This window comes from Dermacentor albipictus, unplaced genomic scaffold (assembly GCF_038994185.2).
Source record: "Dermacentor albipictus isolate Rhodes 1998 colony unplaced genomic scaffold, USDA_Dalb.pri_finalv2 scaffold_26, whole genome shotgun sequence".
NCBI lineage: Eukaryota > Metazoa > Arthropoda > Arachnida > Ixodida > Ixodidae > Dermacentor > Dermacentor albipictus.
The window spans coordinates 2,961,350-2,982,437 of NW_027225580.1; the positions used below are offsets into that span (position 1 = coordinate 2,961,350).

At 46.6% G+C, this 21,088-nt stretch overlaps 1 protein-coding gene and 1 long non-coding RNA gene across 2 annotated transcripts in view; both read left to right on the forward strand.

The window, feature by feature from the left end:
- The first annotated feature begins 1,674 nt into the window (after positions 1 to 1,674).
- Positions 1,675 to 17,573, forward strand: LOC139052525 (uncharacterized). Its single transcript, XR_011509947.1, has 3 exons — positions 1,675 to 1,818; positions 8,967 to 9,058; positions 17,420 to 17,573. It is a non-coding gene; the product is annotated as an uncharacterized lncRNA (long non-coding RNA).
- Positions 17,574 to 19,597: 2,024 nt separating this feature from the next.
- Positions 19,598 to 21,088, forward strand: part of LOC139052547 (putative phospholipase B-like 2) — a 41,469-nt gene continuing 39,978 nt past the window's right edge. Inside the window, exon 1 of the mRNA XM_070529662.1 lies at positions 19,598 to 19,684. The gene's annotated coding sequence lies outside the window, so the exon portion shown is untranslated. The remainder of the gene's footprint in view (positions 19,685 to 21,088) is intronic.

Genomic DNA, 21,088 nt, shown 5'->3' on the forward strand with positions numbered 1-21,088 from the left:
GGTGCCGTGCGGATGCTGACCTTGTCAGGCCAAATTGAGCCCTATTATTAAATTAATCCCTATTAAGCCCTACCAACGAAGGAGCCAGACGGCCACGTATTCTCTGGGGCAATTTTCCTCGAATTTCATTTCACCTACTGGAATTAGTCCAAAAGTGCGACCTGCTTACATTAAGGGTACTTTCGTTGGTTTGCGCAATACTATTATCCCCAGGACTGCAACCATATCGTCACATATGCCCCTTCTATGCCGTCGTCATCCCTCATTCAACTTTTTTTAAAGTGAATCTTTCTTTGCCTTTTCCTTCGACTTTCCCACTGCTGCTGCTGCATGCTGCTGTCCGGCACACAGCGTCGTGGAGTGGTTCAGAGCGTGTATATACATGGAAGGCGCGTGGCAGAGAAGCAAAGAGACGTGAAAAACTCGTTTGGACCGCCCCGTTTCCAATGTGCAGAATGCCCTGTGGAGCTACCGGGTCGTCGCCTTCTTAGCCTCTTGACAGCTGTAATTATCCGTGGCCACCCGCAAGCGTTTACCTTTCTACCAACGTGCAAGTCCAGAAGGAAGCTAGATAGAATGAAAGAGAAGAGGGGAGAGATGTGGTAGGGAATGGGTAGAACCGTAGCAGTCGCGAAATGACGGAATGACAGCCTTGCAACTCTTCGCTCGCAGTTCCCATACAAATAAAAGGGGGGGGGGATAGGGAAAAGGTGACGTGAGAAGGAAAGGAAACGCTGGATAATTTAAGTTCAAGGTACGGTACGGTGCGTTTCTGCTATTTCTGAAAAATAGAACCATTGAAATGTGAAGCAGACAACTTACACTAGACGGGCAGAAGCAGAGCCGCATTAATTAAAGCATACGGCAGGGTCTCGGCGACACAACAGAAGCGGTCGCACATCCAATCAACACTTCTGTGCCCGCCGCGATAGCTTTGGGGCTATGACATTTCTCGAGGTCACGGATTTGACCGAGGCAGCCGCATTTCGACGGGGGCAAAATAAAAAACACTCGCGCACTTTGATTTGAGGACATGTTACAGAACAGCACGGTGCTGAAATTAATCCGGAGTGTGCACCTACGGCCTGCCTCATTATCCTATTGGGGTTTTGGCACGCACCAGCCCCTTAATCCAATTCAAGTTTAATGTTTGTGCCATGATGCGATGTGCGATGTGAGGCAATGACAATGCTCAACCCTATCAGAGGTTATGAAATATGAAGCATAACAAGGCCCCAAGCAAACACCTCTCCCTTTGTGTTTTGTGTACTACACAGACAAACAGCAGTGGTGCACGCAAGGTAAGGTTTAACAGTAATTCACCACTGTTGTGCTGGATAAAACGTTGAAGAAATTAAACATTCGCCGTCAACATTAACGCTAATTATCGTCAATCAAAGCAAACAGCACAGAAAGCTTCGCTTACATCGATTACCACAGTGCGTGGGATCTGCATTTTTTTTTATCCTTCCTCCCTCCTCCTGTGCTAGAGCAGCAGGCTAAACACTCCCATTTCGGGCTGACCCTCTCTACTTTCTTTCAAATAAATTTCCGCTTTCTTTGTTTTCAATATCCCCAACGTCCACAGCTTCTTCAGTTTCATTGGCGACCTATTTGACATGGAAGGAGTATTACATCGGCCGTGGGATTCCAACTCGATGTCACAGATTCTGGCCTGCTCGGCGCTCGTCAAGGTGGTGGGCGACTTCGAAGACATGTACATAGGACACGACGCCTGGTTCCTGTACCGGGGAATGCTGCGCCTACAGAAGCAGTATATCTTCCCCTGGCACCGCACGGCGCAGCTCACCAGTGTAGGTAAGAGGGCAAGGGCAAACAACGGGAAACGAAAGATTCAAGATGATTATGTAACTATTCTGTTTTATTGCGATAGCAATTATGTGGACTCTCCAAGCGCATTTCTGCCGTCGGCGTCACCGTAAGGTCCCGTATAAAGTCCAAAGGCGATAAAATCGTCGCCGCGCGCCGCATGCTGTATTTGCGAGTGAAAGCGCGCGAAGGTGAGCAGGCGATCGCGACTCAACCTCGGGCAGCGGGAGGAACTGCGCCGTCTTCCACCGCGTGCAAGACTCCTGGGGGAGGGGAGGGAAGCTCGGCGCGTTCTACTCCGGGTGGCCCGGGCTGACCGGGCGGCCGCGCACGCCCGCCGCGTCGCTGTATCTTGGAGGCCATCTACGATGGGGACAAAGGTCCACCATGGGTAGGAAGGAGGAAAAGGAGGAAGGGGGGGGGGGATTGCCCTCCAGGCGGCACGGGCGGTCGCGCGTGCCCGCCCCGGCCGCTGTATCCTCAAAGCCATCTGCGACGGGGAGAGTCCGGCCACGCGCTGTGTTTTCGCGGCTTAGTTCCCGTTGAAGCGAGACGCAGCACGAAGGTCAATTCGCTCGCTGTTGTTGCCGCGCTTCTTCACTCCAGCGTTTTGGCAGCAAGTTTCTGCTGCCATCGAGTGAGATGTGTTCATGTTTGCTTGTGCGTGCCTGACGCCATGCTTATTAATTTAGGTGGTATGCCTGTGCTTACAACTTTATACAGCCGATGGAACTACTATCCTTACTTCGTATAGTTGTTTTCCACGAATTTTCTATTGCAATCAATGCCTCGCCTTTCGGGCGAAACTACGGCTTTTTTTTCAATTGTTTGTGGCGTTCGTGACTGGCTGTCTTCAGGATAAACCTTCGTTATTGCCAGTATTGGCCACTAGCTCGGATGGTGATGAGAAATGAGTGCAACCAAAGGAAATTATCCTTAACGAATAAAACTAAATTATGGGGTTTTATGTGCCAAAACCTAAATCTGATTATGAGGCACGCCGTAGTGGAGGGCTCCGGAAATTTGGACCACCTGCGGTTCCCTGACCTGCTCCTAAATCTAGGTACACAGGTGTTTTCGCCTTTCCTCCCCATCGAAATGAGGCCGCCGTGGCCGGGATTCAATCTCGCGACCTCGTGCTCAGCAGCCCAACACCAAAGCCACTAAGCAACCAGGGCAGGTAATTAATAATCCTTGCATAATATGGCCTAACAGCCGTAAAACCAGAAGGCTTTTCCCTGGGTAGGTGAGACATCACGGCACTTGATTTGATCTTCGTTTTGCGATACATGACTTATTCAAGCAAGAAAAACAAAGGAAGAGAGGGGGAGGAAATGGTACAATTGTTTGACATCGTCATAATGCTTATACTTTTTGTGTTGATGCTTAGTTTTGCTATCCTCAAGGGTTCCCGCACCAGCTTCCTCTCACGTCGTGGACTTTTTCAGGGCCTACTTGGGGCTAGTCAGTTGTTTATATGTAACGAGTTACATTCTGTTTTTAGGTGAGCTTTGACTTCACCTCAGAGCTTTTCTTTTAATCTCCTAACTTTTTTTGTGCCCGAGAACGGCTTAAACAAGCGAAAGTGTCACCAAATTTGTGATGAACATTAAAAAATAACCTTTAAGCTCTCTGGCAACTTTAGTTCTTTTCACAATGTTTACATGACGGGAAAAAAATTAGAAGAAGCGTTTCATGGGTAGGGCGCTTCAGTTTCACTGTGAAGTAACCCAACGCTTCGTTAATTCCGTTTACAGTTCACGACGACTGCAACTCCAAGCTCACCATCACATCTTCATTTCGCCGCAGAACAAAGATAGCACAGAAACTAGAAAGAATGCATTGTCTTTTGCTTGCACAGGTACTAGCGCAAAAATAGCGAACCACGTAATTTCTATCAAGTCCTTTTACGCACATGTCGAACAACCATAGCTTCGCGCTCGGAATCCTCGACGCGTGTGAGCCATCTTATGTGGAGCCAAAGTAAAAATGACCACTGCCACAGTGCCATGAACAGCTTGGCCTAAGTCAGACCCTCGTAATCATTGTGACGTATCAAGCGGGTACATCAGGTAACTTATACCAAAATTTAAAAATATACTGGTACGCCTTAGACCCCTTAGCCAATGCATGCTTTTAGTAATCGTATTGAGTTTCTCACTGTTTTCTGAAGCGCGATCACTTTTCTAATTACGATATTTTATGCAAAATCTTAAATGATCGTTTTAGGGCATATGTCGTAGTCGTATGTGAAAAGTTGTAGAGTGTGCATCAAGGAAGTTCTTCTTATGCCGTTTTATCTTGTAATATTTTTTTCAGGATTCTTGAGGAACTTCTAGAAATATAAAAAACATGACGTATTTGCGTTGTGGCGTGTCTGTATGGCAGGCCACTTAATCGTCTTTTTAAAGAACGAAGCCTGCATGCCAACCGCAAAAGAAAAATAAACGATTGACCGTGGTCTCCGGCTTAAGTCATCATTTTCCTTATGAATAAACAAATCCTGAATAAGAAGTAGGCTGGCGCTAAACACTAATGCAAACACTCTTGTCTGCTTTTTTGTTTGTTTGTTCGTTTGTTCTTTACAAAGGGAATGCAGGCTTGGTTTTTTAAAAAATATGATCGATGGCACTGCAACCAAGACTCACGTGTGCGCAATGAAGTCATGTTTTTCATATTGTAACGTGGCAAAGAGGAGTAGATAGAAGAAGAGGATGATGACGAGCTGAGTAGAAGACAAGGCAACATTTCGGTGGCGACATCGTGGCGACGACCTCTCATCCATCCCGGTCTTCATCTGTATATAAATATCGATCATCTGTAATAGATTTGGTGGAGGTACGGGGTACCCTCGACCACCACGCAGCACGGACGACATGGTTCTCCAACCTCCTTATCTGCGTCGAAGCCGCCGGGTCGCTGGATTGCCCACATTACTTCCGGTGTTTGAGATGTCGCACACTAAAAGCAACACTCGCACCGAACCAGCGGCATCTTCGACCTAAACGATGGCTAGTCCATGGCAGCACCAACACCTGGTAGAGCATCCCACATTCGGAGGGAAGCCCGGTGGGGATGTCGAAGAATGGCTTAGCCACTACGAACGGGTGAGCAAGCACTATTGTTGGGACAGCGTAACGCGACTCTCAAATGTAGTTTTCTTTCTGAAGGACACGGCGCTCTTGTGGTTCGATAACCACGAGGAAACTTTGACAACATGGGATGGTTTCACGTCCGAAATGAAGGAGCGTTTCGGCGATTCTGTCGCAAAGAAGAAGCAGGCAGAGCAAATGCTCCTTCAAAGAGCTCAAGTTCCGGGCGAGACGTGCACGACCTACATCGAAAACATGCTCAAGCTATGCAGAACGGCCAATCCTCGTAAGTCAGAGGAAGACAAAGTTGGTCATTTGTTGAAGAGAATCACGGAGGACGTTTACAACTTCCTTATTGGTAAAGAGCACCTCAGCTCAGTCGCCGATGTAATACGTCATTGCCCTACCTTTGAGGCTCTCAAACTGTTCCGCATAACCCCGAAGTTTGGCCGGCTAGCAGACGTAACAACTGTTGCAAGCATTGAAGACGACATCCCATCAGTCGATCTCGCGACAACAATCACAAAGATTGTTAGAGAGGAGCAATGTCGTTGCACGGAATTGAACACTGAGTTCCGTGATGGTCAATATCCGTGCAATCTTACACCAGCTCCCCTTTCCATTGCGGCAACGACTGTCGAGGAGCACAGCTCGAGAAGGCCAATGGGAACGCAACAGAACTGCCACCGGGAAGCCGGCAACGAGCGTGCTGAGGGATATGCCCGTTGTCCAGCAACGGCCTACTCCGCGCCACAGACATACCAACCCTACCCGAAGATTAGCCGTGCGCCTCCCATGTGTTATAGCTGTGGTGTCACAGGATACATCTCTCGATTCTGTCGGCAACGTAGTTGGGCACCGAGGTGCTACGAGTCACAGTCTATCCAATGACACTGAACGCCATAATTGCGACCATTCCTGTCCTCCACGCTACTTTCCTTCATCGATGACCTTCCCCATCAACAGTCCACGACGGAATCACCGCAGCGACTCAGCCGTTTCAAACCGCACTCTAACTGCACCGTTTTCTCGTCAACGTCGCTCTCCTTCACCGAGACAGCGTTCATTCTCCCCACCACCGTCGGGAAACTAGACTGCGCGGCCGATAGAAGTGAGGTCGCTCAGGCTATCTAAAACAACGAACGGGCCCACATAATGTGACAAGAGCTTGTCGCACAAGCCACGCTTGCATTGTGGGTTCCATAGCAGCGCTAGGCACTAGGTCACGGAAATGACCTTCAACCTCCCAACCAGCTCTTCTGCAGCCGTTGATTCTCCCTCACGCACCTTTTGAGCAAGTCGGTGTGGTCCACCTGGGCCCATTCTCACGGTCATCGAATACCAATTGATGGATCATCCCTTGTGTAAAGGATCTTGCACGCTACACAGAGACCGCGGCAGTTCCGTCATCTACCGCTGTTTGCGTCGCAGCTTTCATGTTGCGTTATGTCTTCCTACGCCATGGCCCACCTTGCGTGATCATGAGTGATCGCAGTCGTCAATTCGTGGCCGACGCCGTTGAAGAGCTGATTCGGCTATGTGGAACACGATTTCGTCACTCAATGCCGTATCGTCCGCAAACCAACGGTCTTGTTGAACGCACGAATCGAACCTTGACGAACGTGCTATCCATCTATGTGTCCTCTAATCGCAATAACTGGGATGATGTGTTGTCGTTCATAACATACGCCTACAACACTGCGAAGCGTGAGACAACAAATTACTGCTCTTTCTATCTGCTTTATGCTCGATCGCTGCGGAGATTCCTCGACACGATTCTGCCGTTTTCTCTGGACGCTGAGGACATGGAGTTGCGTAAATCAATTAATCCTTAGACCGGATAATTTGTGGCCCATTAGAGTAATAAACTTGTTATCGAAGGAAAAAACTGCAGTCATAACGGCGGTGAATCAGGTGGCTTGATGAAAGCAGAAAATTTCCAGGTATACGATGGAGCTGTCGGACGCAAGAAAGAGGTAATTCGAGACAGCTTTCGGTTTGCAGCGCAATCATGAAAGAAACTGACTAAATAATCAATCAACAATCAACCAAATATTTACTGTGCCGAGGACGAACACTGAGGTCAGAGTGTTGGTGCACAGATAAAGAAAAACAAAAGAGGTAAAAATGTAGAACTGCAACCAAAAATTGTGAGCTACAAAACAATTAGAAAAAAACAAGGAATATTAAATGTACAAACAGCTGCATAATGAGCAACAATAATGCACAATTGAGGGACGGAGTACATATACGGAAGAAGATAGAAACTACGAGAACACAGGAGAGAGTGCAGCTTGAAAGAAGGCTAATGAGAAGGTGCGAAGCTCGGATCGGTGCAAAGTGCAAAGGTGCAAAGCTCGGATATAAACGGGGAGAAAATGACAGTTATACAGACTTTCCACTCTGCGGAGAGGCGAGTGTCCGCTGAAACAGGCAGGAAGGTGAAAGAGTCTATTTTCCCTGGTGGACTTCTATGGAAACCGCCGTGAACCAGACGTTAGTAGATCCAAACATGTAAAAATTCGAGGGCACCTAAGCACTCCTTATGATCAGGGAATGCGATAGCATTAATGCCCAATTGAACACCGCGGAGTGGTCATTCCAGTTAGGAACTCCTCGCGGGCAAGCGAGCGCGTTGAGACGCTAGGCGGGTGTTCCCTTGGCCTTACCGTGGTGCAGTTAGAAGGCAGGCGACAGCTTGCGCGTACAGGGAATGCACGGATAACATAAGCAACCAGAGAACAGCGTCTGCACGCACCGTCGCGGCGCTGTATCCGCTGCGTCGAGGCTCGCTGGTGACGTGGCGTCGCGGCGATGCCCTCTCCCTTCAGGCAACACCTGGCGCGCTGTCGTGGGAGCAGGTTTTCGGATTTACCCACTCTACTTCTTCGGGAGTCGTTTGTGACGTGGCGTCGCAGCCAATAGGAACTTAGGTGCCGTACCACAGCTACAGACGCCGCGGGCTTCATCGCTAAGTGGGCCATTGCTTTCGCATCAAGAATGGCATTAATTATTTTGTATGAAAAGAGGACGCCCGTTCGACTACGTCTGCAGCTAAGTGACAGAAGTGCAGGATAATTATTCAAACTTGAAAAGGTGTTCATCAGAAAATCGGAAAACGACGTTGATATATGCTCATGAACTTTTTCTGTACACACTCAAATAGTATGCTGCTTGAATCGCTTGTGCTAGTCTAGACCGCTGTAGCGCATTCAAGTAATAGGAGGCATATGCATGTGAATAATTTGAGGAAGGAGAGTGGGGTACGGGGAATTCTCTTGTAAGTCTGCAGGCGGAACCGATCTGGTGAAGGCCTCGTGATGCTACGCGCTTAGAGTGGGCAGAGTAGTTGTAGTAATAATAATAATAATAATAATAATATCAATAATAATGATAATATAATATGTTTCCACGTGCATTGAAGAACCATAGGAGGTCAAAATTAATGCCACCCCCTATGGCATCTCTCATAACGCATTCAGAGCTTTGGGATGGTAAGTGTCATCAGTCATTATTTTGGACATGGGGCAATAATTAACACTGAAAATAACTTCGCCATCATTGAATAGGACGGTCACTCGATCGAAACACTAGCGCTATGGCCTGTCGAGTTGGGCAGCTGTGATAGGGTGAGAGCGCGACATCATTGATCACAATTGAAGCCGCTGTTTTTGTTGAGGTTCTATATACGGCGGCGGCAACAAAGTGGCGGGAAGTTAAACTACTGTCATAAGAACGTTCCATTTAGTACTAGTGAATGGGTCGCACCTTTTAAGCACTCTTTGGTTTCAGAAATGGCGTTTCTTCTAGGGCATAGGTTTGCAAATTTACTAAAACGCTTCACATCTGTTATCGGGCACTGTTTTAAATAACGTGAAAATGAAGTTCGGTAAATTCATTGGAATTGCTTACGTGAGCAAACTGACATTATATGAGCGACACACAAAACCAAACTTAGCATGACGAACAGAGAGATCAGCTTCCTAAATTGACGGAGTTTTGCGCTTATCTGAGCACCTGTCACTTCTCCATCACTCACTACAGAGGACATCGTCCCGGGCCACACAATCACCATGTAATCTTACGCCGGGAATCTGGTTTCCTGGGACAACTTCTACTTGTCTTCAACGGGACTGGTAAGCGCCAGTTTAATTGCCCTAAATGCGCACCAAAGCGAATATATAGGATGATATATTCTCTGTAGTGTTAAGCTATATGCGTCCTTTCATCATCACATAATCTAGCATTTCCCACCACCCCAATGCTACATAAAGGTCGCGTGTCAGCAGTTCGCCATCTACTCCCTAAAAGAAATAAAATTGTGAAAAAACAGAAATACTCCATCTCGAGCCCACTGGGGCAACACAGACAAGAGTAAAAGAATAAAACGTACACCACACGAACATTTATTTGCTAGCTTGTTGTATCTGTGCATGCATTTGTAGGAAGTCTAGTCTTAAGACCCTGGCCATGCAACGAGACACTTGTCACGCTAACAATATCACGATCCTCGGAACTTCGCGAAGAGACGGGACGTAAAGACGGCCAAGACAAGAACCTAACACGGGAGGGCCTGGAGGACACTGGAGGCACATGGAAAATTGAAGGACAAGGAATCATAGAGTGGGCATCATTAGATGTGTGGGAGGCTCGGAAAATCTGCTTCGATAGACTACTGCAGAAACTCAACAAATATTCATGGATGCCTAGCTTATTTAGGCACCTTTATCGCAAAAAAAATTATTCACAGCGAAGCAAAAAACGAGGAAGCTAACCAATAAATATTATGCTAATGAGGTAAACAGGGACAGAGAAAATGGTGCAAGAATTAAGATCACAGACGCAGAAACACTGTACTTGATAACTGCCATGTAGTGGGAGCCAGGTACGAAACAATATCGAACAGCAACAGTGAAATTAGAAAGTAAAAGATTTGTGATAATTCAAAGGGCAGGGTCGTACTGTTCGAAGCCCCATCAGCGTGTCTGAGAACACGCAGTTATATAATATTTTCAGATGAACACAATTAGTGCAAGGCGTGTGGAAACAGTGCAGAAATCATGAAGCATATTCTGCTCGAACTTCAATGTAACTGGCCAGCTATAAAGGCTGAAGCAGTTGACTTAGATTTTATTACAGTAGTTGATAGATTACAGTAGTTGATAGATTTTAGATGCAGTAGTGCAAACATGATCTGTCCCCTGATAAAATATAGTCGTACCGTTGTTCGCGCAAAAGAAGGCACGACATGCTATGACGCTACCTTTTTACTCTTAATAATGTAGCTCACTGTATAAAAGGATCTAAGCTACGAAATGCACGAGAAAGATTCAAAGAACGACGAACTTCGTGGTTGGTGTCACTGCGCCGTTTCCAAAGAGATTGTCATGTCTTCAGCTTTCTAATTATCATCGTCCGCAGGCATAAAAAGAAATAAACTGATGATCACTGAAAGAGCAGTGCATTGCACTTCCGTTCGTCGCCATGTCAGGGTCTCTAAGAGAGATAAAATGAGGTGTATAAAAAATTAGGAGAAATCTATTCGTGTGTACCATGTGGAAATAGTCCAGAAACGATTGAGCATGTTAGCGTACTGCGGCGCCGATCCAGAAGTGAATGAGGACGTACTTATCCTCTGCCCGAGGCCCCTGAAGAATTATAGTTATAAAAGATTAGAAGATCAGAAAATAAATATGTCGATCGATAGTAAATGTCATATGGATAGTCAAAAATGTCGATAGCAAAAGGTGACTGGAAGATTGCTGACCTAAAGGTTGGAAACAAACAATGAAAAAAATTCGTTTAGGCCACCAAAATAACTTAATGTTTGACGATTTCTTAACTCGAACTGGGCAGATCTCAAAAGCCGAGGATGAGTGCAGAATAAAAGTGAAATAATTAGTTCGGCGACACGAGCCGAAACCCAATTACAAAGGATAGAGCGCTCATAAAATCTACCCATCCCTAAACTGTTTTAGCAGTTTTAGTTTCCGAGGATAACGCAGCTGACAGCCCCCACCATGTACTCTTGTGATGTTATGAGCTTTGTTTCCAGCTAAAAAGGGGCCAGTGTATGCTCTCTTATTGCTGAAACAGACCTTTTTAGAGAAAGAACGAGTTAAGGGAGAACTTCATTAACAAACAGCCCTTTGTCTGGACATGCGAAGGTAAACCTGTGGGCCACAGCCAAACTTACGAGTGGTTCAATCGATTCGAGAACAGAACGCCTGTGTACGATGCTTAAGGCCCAGGACGCCCTTGAGATGGGATAACAGATGAAAGCGGGGCAATATTTGGAAAAAGGCTCATTGAACATTACCGCACAACCAAACACGATGCTTCTAAAATTGCGACTTGAGGTTAATGCTTTGTCACGAAACTTTGACAGGTAATTGGGAATGCGCAACATTGCAGCTTTCTGCCCAACCTCTTTAAGGCTGCCGAAGTGGAGAACTGTGGGAAACACTGAAAGGAAAACACACAGGTTAAATATATTCCAAGCAGTGCTTGCACATACACAAGCACACATGCGCATTGAAAAATATGCGTTAACAGGTGCTCGACAAAAAGAGGTGCAACAAACATCGCGGTGCGTGCTTCGTACGTGATACTGCAAAGCCTATAAATTGCAGTGCTTGGTTACTTCACTTGATAGACTTAAGAGCAACATTTACCTCAGCAGTACCTGTCAAAATACATGAAAATGGACAAACCTTTCTCAGCACCCTCTGCACCAAATATGATGAACTTTCCTTGTTTCGAAAGAAAATATAAAATCTAGCGACTGTAAAAAATACATATTTCATTTAGGCCACAAATGAAAATTGTAAACAAAAAAAATCATGCAGAAACTCCTCTGGGAGTTCTGTAAGTATACGTAAGCATTGTGCGACTTGCTCATCTGCACGCAATCCAGTGTCATTATTCATGTTATGAAACTTTTTCCGACCAGTATGAACGACACTGTGGTGGCAACACGAACTGCTGCGCCCTCGTGGGACCTATCTTGAAAGCCATCTGTGGAGGGGGCAGAATGCGCCGAGTTCTGATAGCTTCGTATGCTCTGTGTTGTCGCCGCTTAACTGGCACTGACGTGAGAGGCAGCACGAAAGTGAATTCGCTCACTGCTGCTGCCGAGCTTTTAGTCTGACGTGACGGACGGACGGGTTTCTTCGTTGGGTAGGCATAGAAATGCTTACGCATTTCAAAGTAACAATCAGGTTTACAACTCTTTAACTAAGAGATAAAATGTGCTGTTACAATTAGGTCAAGTGGACCTATTTAGACGTTTAAACCGGAAATAACGTATACAATATACTGCGCTCTGAAATATACCAATAACTCATGACATATTTGTAGTATAACCATGACAGCCACAACTGTTGTGTTGTGGCTGGGTGCCATGCACACGCGCCAAGAACGCGTATGCGTGGCAGCACGTGAAGCCCCGGTGACGATAAAAAAAAGCACCCACTTCATTTCCTGCTTAGGTTATATACAGAACTCAAAGCACATCACATGACCACAGCGTCCTCGACAGCCGTACCTGTCGACCCACTATCAAACATGACGTCAGACATCTGGAAAGAGTGCTGTCAGCGCAGATATACGTGGGACACCCTCGTAAGCATTGTTGCGATTTCACGTACCGTGGAGTCGTATACACGTATCACATTTGTCCGCTTTATATGCTCTTACAGACGCAACTTACACAACTGCCATATTTTCTGGTAGTTCAGAGTTACGGACTGCTAGCCTGCGTGTTTTAAATTTCTTATAAACTTGTCGATATTTAGCATTTTTAATACGATGCCTCTAATGAGATTCCTGCTTCCTACAGTCGGTAGAATTCAAGCTTTTCTCCTAAATGCAACAAATTATATTCAAACGGATTCAACTGTTGTCTAATGTGAGCATTTACACGTTTACCATGTACCTGAATAGAAAAATCCTAATTGACCTGGAGGTGATGCTTCCTGTTAAGAGGGCACTGAAACACTTTCCTTGTAACCTGACGACATGCTGAATGAGTCGAGTACCTTTAATGGAATATAATCCTGACAAAAGTTTTGACAAAGACCGTCTATGAAAAAAGTTCTAGAGAGCGCAATGCTCACTTTCTCGATTCCCCCCAGCTCTCCAACTCATCCATTCCTTTCAGCTGAGGTGATGCCACTAGCATTTCCCTGCCCATCGCTCTTTTTAAAACGAAACGTCCTTAACGAGACCTCTCGAACTTTTCTGACCGTGGCTGTTGCTGCGTCTACTACTGCTGTCTGGTCGAATAGCTCATATACAGAAAATAGATAACTGTGTGGCCGATTGTGGCCTCGAACTTTGGTTTCTCAGCACAACAGCGCGATACTTTATTCATTCGCACGGAAACTCATCTGATGCCGACGCCAAATACATATCTCTTGGAGACGACTGGCGCGAGCGTCACTGCGCGTGGCACGTGTGCGCGAGAGCATGCCCTTGCGATGGATGATGATGATGATGATGACGACGACGACGACGACGACGACGACGACCTTAGCGTCATTGGCACATACCCGCTCAGGGGGACTGGCCAAGTGTGGGGAAGATTTTTAGATATGTGTTAAGGGAAATGTACTTTAGAAGAGTTAACTGCTGGGCTAGTTGGTGATCTTGCATACTGAAAAAATTTTGCGCCAAAAAACACAACACACACAAGAAAGACGACAACACCACGGGCGCCCGTGGTGTTGTCGTCTTTCTTGTGTGTGTTGTGTTTTTTGGCGCAAAATTTTTTCAGTGTGTTAAGGGAATAAATTTAAAAGCCAATATTCTTTATGAATAAAGCGAGTAAAATACAAGACGATTTGGTAAACAGTCATTCTGATAGAACACACAAAAATAAAGAAAATTAAAGTAGCCATATACATTCTTATATCGAATAAGAACAGGATCTGCTCACACGCCAGCATGTTTATTTAAGGCTGGGCGTATCTATCGATTCTCCAAACTGAAAAAAGTTATGGGGTTTTAACCAAAACCACTTTCTGATTATGAGGCACGACGTATTGGGGAACTCCGGAAATTTTGACTACCTGGGGTTATTTAACGTGCACCTAAATCTAAGTACACGGGTGTTTTCGCATGTCGCCCCCATCGAAATGCGGTCGCCGTGGCCGGGATTCGATCCCGCGACCTCGTGCTCAGCAGCCCAACACCATAGCCACTGAGCAACCACGGTGGTTTATTCTCCAAATTGTACTGCATGTCATGAGACAAGAGACATTGAACACTTTCTGTGGTCGGGTCGACGACGAAGTATCTGTTTTGGCTGAACGTTGTTCATCTCTTGCCATTTTTATGAAATTATGTGTTTTTCTCTGGCAGTCGATTCTTTTACCGTCAGTGGTGGACATGGACCACCTCGGACGCCTGCCAGATTCGACGACGTCAGCGGCGGTGGCGTCAAGAAAGCGGACTGGCCCTCGTAGCGATTCTGACAGTGAGGACAACCGTATCTACTCACTGAGCAGCGAGGAGCTCTCCAACGACGACTTCGAACTTGTTGTTAGCCGTAAGGTGAAGAGACGTAACACCAGGACCTCTTCGTCCTCGAGCACATTGAATGAAAGACCACAACGGAGGCCTGTGACCAACACTATCCTTTTCATTCCTGCTGTGCCCGACGGGAACATGTAACGTCTCAACAGGCAAACTGTTTCGGTGCTGCTGGAGGGATTGCTGCCGAATGAAATTACTGACATCAGAATGAATACACGTAAGAGCGTCCTGGTGACTGATGTCATGCATGCGGCCGTGCTGAATACCCTGCGCAACATCACCGACATGAACGAAATGAAGCTCCATTCCCACATCCCACTGGGCTCTGACGTCGTCACCGCTGTCGTCTATGACGCAGATGCTGCAATTCCCAGCTCCAACTTAGAAGTTCTAGTAAACCTAGCCAGTGAAGCTGCTGTCATCGCGCGTGTTACCCACCTGTGCAACTCACGTTTTTTCAATATAGTATTCAAGGGAAACTCTCTACCTTGATACGTAAAGGTGGGCCACTTTCGACATCCTGTACGACCTTTCATACCGAAGCCGCTACAATGCGTCAACTGCATGAGTCTGGTCCACGTGAGAAGGGTATGCAATAATACAGCAGTGTGTTCTCGCTGCGCTGAAACCCACTCCTCGGATGATTGCAGGGTCACTGTTCTTAAATGTTCGGATTGTCGTGGATCCCATGAAGCTTCGCCAAAGAATTGCCCAAATATTAAAATGGAACTAGCTGTCTTAAAACAAGTGGCGAGAGACTATTTGTCTCATGGCGAGGCTTCCAAAGCTATCACAACGCGGCGATATCGTCGTCGACGTTCGTTAAAGAACGTCGGAGCCTCTACCACGCCCATCGCATGCCCTGCTACTCAACCTTCCTTGCGGCCGGAGTGGTTGCAGCTGATAGGAACCAGAATGCTGAAAAAAAGCAAGGCTGCGGCTGATGCAGCTTGGTGAAGGTTGTCAAAGTCGCAGTCACTTGCAAATTCACACTCCACGTCAGCAACCTTGAATTCTGAACCTCCCGCCGATAAACTGCCCGAAGAGTGATCGTAATGCTTAAATCACTGATAAACGCACATCGTGTGCTGTTCCACAAGATAAAAACGCCGCCAGCTCAAAGTGCACTTCAGGTACAGGATGCTCTATGTACAGTGCTTGCAAGCCTTGAGTAGACACCATGGCTCATCCACTACTGTCATTTCCCACTGAGGCCCGACAAACTTCAATTTTACAATGGAAAGCCAGAGGACTGGGGACCCGCATCTCAACAATAAATTTCGTCAATAAATTTTCAGAAATCGGATTCCCATAATAGTTATTTGTGAAGTCAACGTACTTCCTCCCATCAAAGCGGCATGGTACGAACCATTTCTTTCGTCGACGTCTGAAGAGCGCAGCAAAGTTGTGTAGGTTCGCATAGATTTTACGTGTGCACACTATACAATGCAACCCCATGGCGACAATCATTATGTATGCCTACGTGTAAGAAAGAAGCAAGTATCATTCAACCCTCATTGGTGTCGACATATCCCCGTCAGGATGATTTGAACGTGATAGACTTCGAGACATATTGTTAAAGACCAGTGGTCCTTGGATTATAGCGGGAAATTTCAACACACATCACTTACTAGGGGGTAGCTCGGCAATCAGTTCCAGAGGCAGTCCTATCTGGTGTCGTTCGCCTCTGATCCCGACCTTTCTTTCTCATGAACGACGGCAGTCCTACATACCTGCGGGGCCTTAAGTACAGCAGTTGCCTAGATTTGACTTTGGTATCACGATGCTTCAATTCGCAAGTTTAGTAGTTTTCAGACATAGAAACACATGGAAGTGACCATATTCCTACATACTTGCAGATCACGGGGCAAAATAATTCCTCCTCATTGAATGCAGTACAAAGAATCGATAGGAATAAATTTAAGCTACACATCGAAAATGCATGCAGAGAATACCTAGGCCATAGCGTGGAGGATACCATCACAGGGACAATGATAGAAGCTTCACGCCTCCTAACCTTGACAGCGAACCGTTCCTAATTCGACGTAGAACTGGGGAGGCTAACTGCACTTCGACGACGAGCTGAAAGGAGAACAGGCGTACGAAGGCAGTTTGTGAGCTGAAAATGCCCCTGAGAACACAAGAAAATCCAGCGCCATTTGGACTAATTCCAGGAACAATGTTTTGCATCCTTTGGTGAATCACTGAACCCTTTTAAATCCCTTTCGTACATATGGAGGACTGTTCATTTCCTGCGATTCTCTCCGCAACATCGACATCCTTCAGGGCCTTAGCTTTACATCACTGCCAGACGCAACTTGAGGTGGTTAATGATTTTCGTACGCGGATCGCTGGCGTGTGTGTCACCCCCAACGCCGAAGACGTGAGTGTCGTCCCTGTGTCTCGCGTCCCATAAATGGAAATTCCATTTAATATGGAAGAACTGAACGCCTCTCTAGCTGCTTCTCGACGCTTAACTATACCACGGCCAGACAGCATCACCTATGCAGCTCTTGCCCATCTTGGACAAGAGGCCAGGCAAGAGCTGTGGAATTACTACAACTGCTCATGGCATGGCGGCATTGTTCCTCAGCAATGGGAGATTAGTAGGCTCGTACCGCTGCTCAAAGAAGGAAAGTCGCCTTTCGAACTTACGTCATATCGCCCTGTTGCCATGACAAGCTACATAGGCAATGTAATGGAAAAGATGATCCCTACACGCCTAGAATGGTATCTTGAACGCCACAATGTGTACCGGCACCATGATAGGATTTCGGCGAGGCATGCTATCAATAGACGATGTTATTTACCTCAGAACGTTCATACAACGAAAACTTTTTCAAGGACATATCACTGGCGCTCTTGATTGATGTGAAAGGTGAGTGCTATAATGTCGATAATTGTAGACGAGCTGCTTCCGAGGACAACTTATGCAAATTTTTCATTCATGGCACACGCAGGCTATCACAGAGACGTCAATTGTGAACAGCAACCAGACGCTGTGGGACAGCGTAGGGCCTGAAAGCGGTCCCTTCACCTGGATCAGAAGCGCTATAGCCACCCGCCTGGCTCTCACGGGCGAGGAGTGGGTCGACATCACCGGCAGGGACAACAGCGGCACGTGAGTAGAACACCACGTCGCTTTCTCGTAGCATGAAAGTCACATAACTCAGTGTCGGCTGCAGAGCTTGCAGCTACAGGCACTAAAGATACTAATAGCTAGACATCTGTTTAAGCAGCCTTTCACGTCTTGATGCAATTATTTCAACCATTAGAAAGTTCGGGAGATGCTGACGTCCACCAGACTTGGGCCTTATCTCGTAGTGCGTGGTCAAGGTGTCTTATCTGCCATAAATGAACCTTTATATAAATCGACGAAAATGCGCTGTCGGTCGGTCGGTCGGTCGGTCGGTCGGAACTTTATTGAGAACTTATTAAGAACTTTATTGAGGTCCTGAGGAGTTTCAAGCCATTAGAGATCCCACGCGGGGAACTCCTCCGGCCGCAACCGTAGGCGACGCCCAAGTCGGGACGGGAACGTGGTGACGCTCCGCCAGTTCTTGAGCCCTCTGGACGGCTTTGAGTTGGAGTTTGAGGTTCTGGCTTTTGAGGGCTTCTTCCCATTCGGCCTTACTGAAGAGAGGGCCCTTTGGTAATGAGGTACATTGCCATAGCATGTGCGAGAGTGAGCAATAAAGCTCTGGGCAGTCTGGGCAATATGCCGGAATGTCTGAGTTGTAGTGACTTAGTAGGCGGCGTGACGGATTCGAGGCCGTTTGTATCATTTTAAACGCGGCCGCCTGCGCGCGTTCGAAATGCTAGATATGCTATGAGATATATAAGTCAACTTGCGGAAAACGACATGTTGCGGAAACGACATGGAAAAAAGACATGTTCTTGATACGTCAAATGTGACTAAAAATTTGAGGATCACACTGTAAATAGTGTATGAGAGTGAGAACTTATGCTGAAAGATGGCAGAAAGACCGGCCGGAGCTTGCGCACTCTAGCCTGTTACTATGCATTGTATAATGGGCAATGAAAGAGGAGTGGAGGGTGTAGGAGCATTGCTGCAGAAATGTGCCCATCGTTATGAAATGTATTCCCTTTAATGTAGTTTCACTGTTAAAATGGTTGCACTATTTGCGGTATACGTTTGTCCCACAACAATAATCGTCATCTGCCTTGCTTGCAATTGCTTTCTTGAAAACCCGGCGCTCGCTACTTTCCTGTCGAGAATGCTGTGTCACAATGATAACGCGCAAGCCGTTCGCGACTTGGATGTACCGGGCTTGCAGCGTTAAAGAAAGAAAATGCGGGCAAGGCAGATAATAATTATCATTGTGGGCGAAGATAAGCCCCAAAGAGTGCAAATTTTCGAGAGTGTTCCCTGACATTCCCAATGTTGAGCTGACGCGTACGTTTGTGTCACGGCCTTACAGTTTTGACGATCAGCAAGGAAATCAGCTGATAAGGTGAACACAATTTGTATGGTTTTATTTCGGCACTCCCGTATCTAATATTTAGCCTAACTCAACTCAGCTCAATTATTGGCTGCACGAGCTGTTCTACGTCATCTTTACGTCATCACGGAGAATACCAAAGCTCCAGTGCTGTGCGTGGAAGGGGCCCGCGCTCGCATTCACAAAACGTTCTTACGCTAAAAGCGTTCGTGCGTTCGTCAGCCAATAATGCTACAGGACATATTATTAGCGAAGGCGATCAGCCAGTGATCAAGAGCACTTACGAACGAAAAGCTTTGTGAATTCCACCCCAGATCCGCGCTAGTGATACTCATTCCTGAACATGTAAGGGCGCTTCTTGCAAGCGTTCGTATAGCGCTCTCTCTTAGTGTTTGTACCGGACTTTATGTACAAAACTCAAACTGAGGAACGTGTGCTGTTCACTGAATAAGACTTTTACACTATTTTTCGCTGATACCTCGATCAATCCAACGCATTCAAGTTTGCATCCGCGCACGTGGTAAGGGAGATATTCTGATTATATCGCTCCATACGGCCAGCGACCAAGCTTGTTTTATGTAACCGGTTTTCGTTTGCAAGGTTATGACTGCGGACCTGTCGCGCAACACTGACTTAACTGTTCTTCTCTCGCCCCAATACACTGTGTAGGTGCAACAATCAAATACTGGTACTGGATTACAAGCTTTTCATCCCTGGAACACCCATCGTGGACGGCACGCTTTGGCTTTACGAACAACTTCCGTAAGTTCCTGCTATAACGTTTGAACTTCTTGTTTTTAGTGTGAAGGCTGCAGTGTTTTTCTATTTCCTGTGATCTCTGATAGGGCAGGGACAACTACGTAAAACAAGATGCTTTAAGAGTGGAGTAAGCACCTTTTTAACCCGCCGTGGTTGCTCAGTGTCTATGGTGTTGAGCGGCTGAGCACGAAGTCCTGGAATCGAATCTCTGCCACGGCGGCTGCATTTGGAAGAGGGCGAAGACACCCGTGTACTTAGGTTTAGGTGCACGTTAAAGAACTCCAGGTGGTCGAAATTTCCGGGGTCCTCCACTACGGCGTGCCTTATGATCAGAAAGTGGCTTTGGCACGTAAAATCCCATAATTTAATTTTGAAGGACTTTTCTAAGCTTCCTCGTGAGATTTCTTTTAGTCGCGGTTCATCAACCATTCAGTAAAGAGCCGAACTTTTACCTGGCCTTTAGCGTTGGCGGTGCATAACATTGTCGAATTCAAACGCGTTTTTGTGTAGCAAGAATAACACATGACCTTGCAAAATAATCCCGAATAAAGTCTGTTCCTTTTACTTTCCCAAATTTAGTCAGCGGACACAAGCCTGTCCAAGTAGCAGCTTCGAACATCGAGGAAACGGGACATTACGATCATTCCATTTACACGTGGTTCAAATGCCATACTTGCTGAGAACCTCGCATCAGTAATTGTAGAGTAGTACTTATTTCGCACTAGCGCATTGCAATGCGCTAGTGCCATACATTTAATTCTATGTTTCATAGGTTGTTACAGCACTGCACAAGCTCCCCAATCACTTAAAGCAGTTTTCGTATATGCAGTGCCTTACGCCTTCCTACCTCTGTCCGCCGTTAACTCCGCCCTATAAATTGTTGCACATAGGCAGCGCTCCGCTGGGAAAGCAAGACGTGCCCAACCATTAAGCAGTGTCCCTTTAACAAAGCTACGTCATTTTTAATGCGATTAACATTATTCGCTTATTTCAGCCATTTTTACCCTATCAATTTATCTACGTAGTTGCTTACGCTTACCGAATGACCTAAGTTGTCTCTTCGCTTGGACCATTGGGTTTGTGCTCGTGCTCGTGATGCCGTCGAGGTCCTTCAGTCGTCGTCATTCCAGCTTCGTCCTCCGACCCTTACCGAGCCGTCGTCGTCCCACCGTCGTCATCATCCCGCCATCACGCTGTCAGCCTACTATCGTTCATTGTCATCATTTCAGAAATGCCATCCAAGTGTCGTCATGCCGTCATCGTTTCATGACGTCATTCATTCTGCCACATCCCATCGGAATAATACTGTTGTCAGTCAGCGTGATTACGCGGCCGTTGCAATGCCGTCGTCGTCGTTGCGTCGCTGTCATACAGTAGTCTTCATGTGTTTGTTGGGATGGAATCTGT